This window comes from Herpailurus yagouaroundi, unplaced genomic scaffold, assembly GCF_014898765.1.
Source record: "Herpailurus yagouaroundi ecotype Mexico unplaced genomic scaffold, PumYag 495, whole genome shotgun sequence".
Lineage (NCBI taxonomy): Eukaryota > Metazoa > Chordata > Mammalia > Carnivora > Felidae > Herpailurus > Herpailurus yagouaroundi.
The window spans coordinates 2,156-11,090 of record NW_024412712.1 but is presented as its reverse complement, the minus strand read 5'-3'; the positions used below and the strand labels follow the sequence as shown (position 1 = coordinate 11,090).

At 38.9% G+C, this 8,935-nt stretch overlaps 1 long non-coding RNA gene across 1 annotated transcript in view; it reads right to left on the bottom strand.

Moving 5' to 3' along the window:
• Positions 1-1,932: 1,932 nt before the first annotated feature.
• The window catches only part of LOC121023059 (uncharacterized), a 9,152-nt gene continuing 2,149 nt past the window's right edge, over positions 1,933-8,935 (bottom strand). The window contains exon 3 of the long non-coding RNA XR_005787225.1: positions 1,933-2,136. This is a non-coding gene — a long non-coding RNA (uncharacterized LOC121023059). The remainder of the gene's footprint in view (positions 2,137-8,935) is intronic.

Sequence of the window (8,935 nt, the reverse complement as noted above, 5' to 3'; positions counted from 1 at the left end):
AAGAAGAAGGAGAGATGAGTTTTGATAATGAAAGACTGATAGCACAGCTCTTTGTCAATGCACAGTCATACATCCCAGTCAAGCAAATTAAGAATCAGCAAATACTTGAGCGCCATTTAGAGAGGAGACGAACTCAAACTTGGACCTACGATTGGCAACGACCAAAGGAGATAAAGATGTTTTTGAAAAAGTAGCTATTTCCTCAGAACATTCCATAGTGTGAATAACTATATTTAGAGTTATTCCATTGGTCCCTAAGGGCCGATTGCCCAGGCCTCAAGAAAAGCCAAGGCTGGAAGATACTCGGCTAAACTGTGTGCAGCTCTAGTGCGACTCCTGGCATCCACATACCCCACCCTGTCCTGCTTCGGGGGCAGAGGGAGCACGAGTCTTCCGCCTTCTACGTCTTCAGTGGGCTTGAGTTCTTGCTACCATCACATATGCACGGGACAACACCCGTCACTAGCAGGTCCTCATCTGGACACGCCCTCTCCGCCCACCCACCAATTCCTTTGTTTGGTCCCTGCTCCCCTATATCGCACCTCCCGTAACATAAGCTCTAGACAGAAAAAACTAAAAACGAGACCCGCTAAGTCCACCCTGGTTCTTTGCTTAAATTTGGGCAGAGATCTGGGGTATAGGTTAAGAGATTTTCCAGGTATGAGAGAGATGCCACTGTGGGGCATTCAAAAAAATCAACGGAATGATACTTGAGGTTTTAAAATGCAGAAGGGATAAAGAAACTTTGGTCAAATGCCTACTTTGCTTTCATTTCCTTTCATTTCCCGATTTCTAGCTTTACTGAGAGAACCATCCAGAGCTTCCAACTACATGAAGGTCAAGCGTACAGCTTGTGTACACTGAACAGCACTGTGCAGCTGGGTTTTTCCAGAAGAATTAAACGTATTTTTAGCGGTGCTGGTGAGAGTCAGAGGAGGAGGTTATAAAGGTCACGAGAGAGGAGGAGCAGCGGGCTGGCGGATCACCCAAAACGGGAGAGGAGACTTGAGTGCTAGGCTAAGGCACCTCTGATCTCATTTTTCCTCGCCTGTCAAAGGAGATAAAAAAATGCCTATTCTGCCCACCTCTAAGGGAGAAGGGAGTAAGATAATTGGTAAAACATTGTTTTGGAAAATAAGCAACACTACTTATAGAAGTAGCAAAGTGTAATTTATGCTGTGCCCTAGACCATTGACAGGGATGCATATTGAAGCTATCCAGGTGCAAAAGCACATTTTGGAAGTCACCAAGTTAGAGCCAATAAAACCTAAGAACAGAAAAATACCTAAAAGCACCTGTGTTTTGGATAGAAAAGCTTAAGATTCAGAACAAGAGTTGGACAGCCCAAGAATAGAAGAGCCCTCTCATCCGTTAGAACGGTTGGGTAGCAGCTTCTGGTTAGGGAACAGAAACTCAGAGGCTCCAAATAAAACTTTTTCAGAAATCAGCATCACTTGTACTCTTACACACTTATAAAAAACAACAAAATAAACAAAAAGGTATCTCCACCTGTCCTATAAGACAAAGGGCACCTGAGACCTATCGCACGTAAAGTCAGCTTATACACTGTGATGCACTATGTGAACAGGTTTCATTTTGGGGTAGTTGACTTAATAATGTAACTGAGAATCTGACTTTTAACAAAGGAATAGTTGTTAGAAATTTAGGGATCTGAACTCTGAATGAGCAAAAATAATGCAATGACATCATTAGTTTAAAAATTTACCATTGTTAGGGTGCCTGGGTGGCCCAGTCAGTTAAGCATCCGACTTTGGCTCAGGTCATGATATCACAGTTCAGCCCCGCATGGGGCTTGCTGCTGTCAGTGTAGAGCCTGCTTCGGATTCTCTGTCCCCCTCACTCACTCTCTGCCCCCTCCCAGCTCACGCCCGTGAAGGCTCTCTCTCTCAAAAATGAATAAATATTAAAAAAAATTATCATTGTTGATTAAAAATAAAAGTTAAACCACAAATAAAATAAAAATTTACAAATTTATCATCAGGCAATTAGGACTTACCACAACGTGTGCCATTTGTCAGACATGAACTGTCACAATGTAGCTTGACTGTCTTACAGACAACCTCAATAGTATTTTTAAATTGGCAGAGACAGCAGGCCATATGGCTAGGTAATATCCTATAAATGGAAACACAGAGAATTAAATTAGTGGCAAAGGAGTTACTTGAGTAGGTAGAAGAGGCGGGCCAAAGTCATCACAGGGCTGTGCAAAAAGGAATTCTTGAGGCACATGGCCTGGATAGTTGGGTAGGGACCAGTTGGCCAACTGCTGCTCTTGAATAGTATAAATACTCAGATAGAAGGACAGAGGTGCCCAACAGAAAGGTAAGGATGGCATGGGGTATGGTATCCTTAGAATGAGATAGAGATTAGAACTGGGTGACACGGATCGGTAGTTTCATACACAGGTAACTCCTTCCAAGCCAAAAGTCTCACTTTGGGTGGAGAGCACACAGAAAGAGGGTAGACTTCTAAGAGTTTGAATAAATCTGAAATATGGCCCATACTGAGGATAACAAGCAATCAGCTTTGGCTCAGGTCATAATCTCGTGGTCATGGGTTTGAGCCCCACATCAGGCTCTGTGCTGAGAGCTCGGAGTCTGGAACCTGCTTCAGATTTATCCTCCTCTCTCTCTACCCCTTCCCTGATCACTCTCTGTGTCTTAAAAATGAATAAATGTTAATTTTTTTTTTAAAAAGCAATCAATCAAAACCTAATCCATAATCTACACAAATGCTACAATTAGCAGACAAGGACATTTAAAAAAGTTATTATAACAGTATTTCATATGTGGAAAACACCCCATGCCTCTACTTAACTCAATGGATTGTGCAACAACTTCAAGTGGCCTAATATATGTATACTTAGAGTCCACGAAGGAGAGGAGATATAAAAAAAATTTGAAAAAATAATAGCCCCCACATTTCCAAAGAAGTAAACCCTATAAACTCACAAATCCAGGAAGGTCAATGAACTCTGAGCACAACATGGATTAAACTACATTTTTAGTTTAATCCATTAAACACGGATAAAACTACACCACGGCACATCATAATCAAACTGGTCAAAGCCAGCGATAAAGAGCAAGTCTTAAAAGCAGCCAAAGGAACAAAACCACACACGACATACAGAGCAACAAAGATATAACAATGACAACATATTTCTTGCTGGAAATAATGTAGGCCAGAACTCGGTGGGGCAACATCTTTCAAGCAGTGAAAAGGAGAGGGGGACCAAATAGCTAGGAAGCTAGAATTCTATACCCAAAGCTTTCAAAAATAAAAGCAAGATAAAGACTATCTGAGACATACAAGAGCTGGAAGAATTCATCATTAGCAGGCTTACACTGTAGAAATGCCAAAGGAAGTATTTTTTTTAATGTTTATTTGAGAGAAGAGACAGAGAGAGAGGGCACGTGCAGTATGCGTGTGCAAGGGGGAAAGAGCACTGAGGAGACAGAGAATCCCAGGCAAAGCCCAACGCGGGACTTGAGCTCACAAACTGTGAGACTATCACCTGAGCCACAATCAAGAGTTGGATGCTTACCTGACTGAGCCACCCAGGTGCCCCTAAAGAAAGTATTTTTAAGCAGAAGGAAAAGGGTAGCAGACGGAAATGTGGATCCACACAAAGGAATGAAGAACATTAGAACTGGTAACTATATAGGTTATGATTTCACTTCACTATATGTATGTATATCATTTCACTATATGATTTCACTTATATGTAGAATCTCAGAAAAAACAAACAAACAAGGGGTGCCTGGATGGGCTAAGTCAATGAAGCATCCTACTCTTGATGGCGGCTCAGGATCTCAGGGTCGTGAGATCGAGGCCTGTGTCAGGCTCCACGCTCAGCATGGATTAGATTAAGATTCTCTTAAGATTCTCTCTCTCTCTCTCTCTCTCTCTCTCTCTCTCTCTCTCTCTCTCCTCTGCCCCTCTCCCCAACGTGTATACTCTGTCTCTAAAATTAAAAAAAAAATACACCAAAAACCATAAGATACCTAGGAATAAACCTAATCAAAGAGGTAAAAGATCTGTATGCTGAAAACAATAGAACGCTTATGAAAATAAAGTGAAGAAGACAGAAAGAAATGGAAAAACATCCCATGCTCAAGGATTGGAAGAACAAATATTGTTAAAGTGTCTATACTACTCAAAGCAAACTACACATTCAATTCAATCCCTATCAAACACCAGTATTTTTCACAGAGCTAGAACAAACAATTCTAAAATTTGGATGGAACAAGAAAAGACCCCGAATTATAATGTTGGGAAAAAACCAAACAAAGCAGGAGGCATCATGATTCTGGACTTCAAACTGTATTACAAAGCTGTAATCATCAAGACAGTATGGTACTGCACAAAAACAGACACATAGATCAATAGAATAGAATAGAGAACCGAGAAATGGAGCCACAAATATATGGTCAACTAATCTTCGATAAAGCAGAATATCCAATGGAAAAAAGATAGTCTTCGCAATAAATGGTGTTGGGAAAACTGGACCGTAACATGCAGAAGAATGAAACGAAACCACTTTTTTACACCATACACAAAAATAAATTCAAAATGGATGAAAGTCCTAAATGTGAGACAGGAAACCATGCAAATCCTAGAGGAGAACACAGGCAGAAACCTCTTTGATCTCAGCTAAAGCAACTTCTTACTAGACATGTCTCCAGAGGTAAGGGAAACAAAAGTACAAATGAACCACTGAGGAGTGCCTGGGTGGCTTAGCGGGTTGAATGCCTGACTCTTGGTGTTGGCTCAGGTCGTGATCTCAGGGTCGTGGATTGAACCCCGCATCAGGATTCTCTCTCCACTTGAGATTCTCTCTCTCCCTCTCTCTCTGCTCCCCCCCATGCATACATGTATGTGTGTGTCCATGTTCTGAATTAATTAATTAATAGGGGCACCTGGGTGGCTCAGCTGGTTAAGTAGCTGACTTGGCTCAGATCATGATCTTACAGTTCGTGAGTTTGAGCCCCGTGTCAGGCTCTGTGCTGACAGCTTGGAGCCTGGAGCCTGTTTCAGATGCTGTGTCTCCCTCTCTCTCTCTGCCCCTCCCCTGCTTGCACTCTGTCTCTCTCTCTCAAAAATAAACATAAACAAACAAACAAACAAACAAACAAACAAACATTTTTTTAAATGAATTATTGGGACCTCATCAAGATAAAAACCTTCTGGGGCACCTGGGTGTCTCAGTCGGTTAAGCTTCTGACTTCAGCTCAGGTCATAATCTCACGGTTTGTGAGTTCGAGCTCCGCATTGACTCTCTGTTGACAGTGCGGAGCCTGCTCAGATCCTCTGTCTCCCTCACTCTCTGCCCCTACCCCACTCTTGTGCTCTCTCTCTCAAAAATAAACATCCATTAAAAAAAGATAAAAAAGCTGTACAGCAAAGGAAACAATCAACAAAATTAAAAGGCAACTGATGAAATGGGAGAACATATTTGCAAATGACATAATCTGATCAAGGGCTAGTATCCAAAATATATAAAGGACTCAACACCCAAAAAATCAAATACATAATCCAGTTAAGAAAAGGGCAGAAGACGTGAATAGACAGTTTTTCAAAGAAGACATCCAGAAGGCTAACAGACACATGAAAAGATGCTCAATAGCACTCATCATCAAGGAAATACAAATCAAAATCACAATGAGGTACCACCTCACATGTGTCAGAATGGCTCAAATTAATAACTCAGGAAACAACAGATGTGGAGAAAGGGGAACCCTTCTGCACTGCTGGTGGGCATGCAAACTGCTGTAGCCACTCTGGAAAACAGTACGGAGGTTTTTAAAAAGTTAAAAATAGAACTACCCTACAACCCAGCAATTGTACTACTAGGCATTTAACCAAAGGATACAAAAATGCTGATTTGAAGGGGCACGTGCACCCAATGTTTATAGCAGCGCTATCAACAATAGCCAAAGTATGGAAAGAGCCCAAATGTCCATTGATGGATGAATGGATGAAAGATGTGGTATATATATGCAACGGAGTATTACTCGGCAGTCAAAAAGAATGCAATCTTGCCGTTTGCAACTACATGGATGGAACTGGAGGGTATCATGCTAAGTGACATTAGTCAGTGAAAGACAAAAATCATATCACTTCACTCATATGAGGACTTTGAGAGACAAAACAGATGAACATAGGGAAGGGAAACAAAAATAATCTAAAAACAGGGAGGGGGACAAAACAGAAGAGACTCATAAATACGGAAAACAAACTGAGGGTTACGGGAGGGGTTGTGGGAGGGGGGGATGGGCTAAATGGGTAAGGGACACTAAGGAATCTACTCCTGAAATCATTGTTGCACTATATGCTAACTAATTTGGATGTAAATGTTAAAAAATAAGAAATAAAACAAGGTAAAAAATAAACAAAAAATAAACAAAAAACCAAATGAATGAACAAACAACAACAAAAAAGAGAAAACACTTGTAAATATGGAGAACAAACTGGGGATATGGACAAAATGAGTGAAAAGGGTTAAGAGGTACAAACTTGCAGTTATAAAATAAATAAGTCACCAGATGAAAAGTACAGCATAGGGAATATAGTCAATAATACTGTAATATACTTATTGTGGTGAGCATTTCATAATGTATATAATGGATCACTGTGTTGTGAGCATTTCATAATGTATATAAAAGATCACTGTGTTGTACACCTGAAACTAATTTAATATTACATGATCTATATATACTTCAAGAAAAGAGATAATTGAGGGGCACCCAGGTGGCTCAGTCCGTTAAGCATCTGACTTCAGCTCAGGTCATGATCTCATAGTCTGTGATTTCAGGCCCCACATCAGGCTCTGTGTCTACAGCTCAGAGCCTGGAGCCTGCTTCAGATTCTGTGTCTCCCTCTCTCTCTGCCCCTCCCCCACTTGCACTCTGTCTCTCTCAAAAATAAAAAAATAAAAAAAGATAATTGACTATTTAAACAAAAAAAATAATATGGTGTGCTAAAAGTAAAATGTATGAGTACAATAGCACAAAGGTCAGGAGGGGAACAATGGAAGTACACTATTTATTGTAAGGTTCTTATACTATTCATGAAATGATATAATATCATTTGAAGATAGACTGTGATAAGTTAAACATGAACACTACAAACCATTAAACAGCTACTAAAATAACAAAACCTGAGTTGTAACTATTTATCCCCCCACCAAAAAATAATAAAACGTACTAAATCAACCCAAGAGCAGGAAGAAAAAGAAAAAAGAAAAGAAACAAAGAACAGACGGGATACATAGAAAAGAGTAGACAGTAGCTTTAAATGTAATCCTATAAATAATTACATTAACTATAAATGGTGCAATCACCTAATTAAAAGATAGAGTTGTCATACTGGATAAAAAAGCAAAAGCCAACTATATGCTGTCTATAAGATTCATCTTCAATACAAAGATATAAGTAGGTTAAAAATATGGAAGAAATTATGCTTTGCTAACACTAATCAAACGAAACCTTGAGTGGCTATGTTTACTATAGGACAAAGTCAATTTCAAAGTGAAGATATTACCAGGGATAAATGAGGTTATTCCATTGTGATAGCAATGTCAACTAATAGAAAAGACATCACTTAAAAATTTATGTATCTGATAATAGAACTTCCAAATATATTAAGGAGAATAGGAGAGAGACACATAAGTACACAATTAGAGTTGGAGATTTCAATATCCCTCTCTCAATAATTGACAGAAAAAATATATAGAAAATGAGTAATGATACATCAGACTTGAAAAATACTACCAACCTACTTGACCTAGTTGACATTCATAGAATACTCCACACCAAATCAGCAGACTACATAGTTTTTTTCAAGTGGGCACATAATATTTATCAAAATAGACCATATTCTCATCTATTACCAGAATTCATTGGCTATAAGACAAGCCTCAATAAATTTAAAAGGATTTCAGTCATCCAACATATTGTTCTGTGACCACAATGGAATTAAATAACAAATTAACAGATCTGTAAAATCTCCAAATATTTAGAAACTAACCAACACACTCCTGAGGAACCCTATTGCTCAAATAAGTCAAAATGGATATTAAAAACGATTTTGTACCGACTGAAACTGAAAACACAACATGTCAACATGTGGGATGTTGCTCATATAGTATTCATCTTCCCCAGTGTCCACTTTCAAGAAACTAGAAAAAAGAAAAGGAAATTCATCACTGAGTAAGGAGAGAAAATGGAATGATAAAGATCAAAGCAGAAATTTTTAAAAAGGAAAACAAAAATAGAGAAGTCAGTGTAATGAAAAGGCACTTTTTAGAGAAGATAAGTAAAACTGATGAACTTCTGGCCAGATTTATCAAGAAAAGACAAGAGAAGACACAAATTATCAATATCAAAAATGAGAGGAATGACATCACTACCATTCTACAGATACTAAAAGGATAATAAGGGAATATTATAAAATACTCTATGTCAATAACTTCAAGATGAAATAGATTCCCTGAAAGACATGAACTACTCCAAAAAATAAGTATGTAATTTAAGTAGCACTATTACAAAAATCAAATCTGTAGTTTAACACTTTCTCACAAAGAAAGCTTCAAGCCCACATGGCTTCACTGGTGAATTCTAGCAAACATTTAAGGAGAAAATAATGCCAATTCTGCACAAACTGTACTAGAGAATTGAAGAGAGGGGAATACTTCCCAACTCAATTTTAAGGCCAACATTCACCTTATGAAAAATAGATCAAGACATTAGAAGAAAGGATAGACAGAAGATCTCATATACTGCTGGCTGGAATGCAAAATGGTACATCCACTTTAGAAAACAGGTAAGCAGTTTCTTAAACAGTTAAATATACACTTAGCATATGATGTAGCAATCCTGCCATTAGGTATTTTACCACCTCCCCCCCCTCCCCC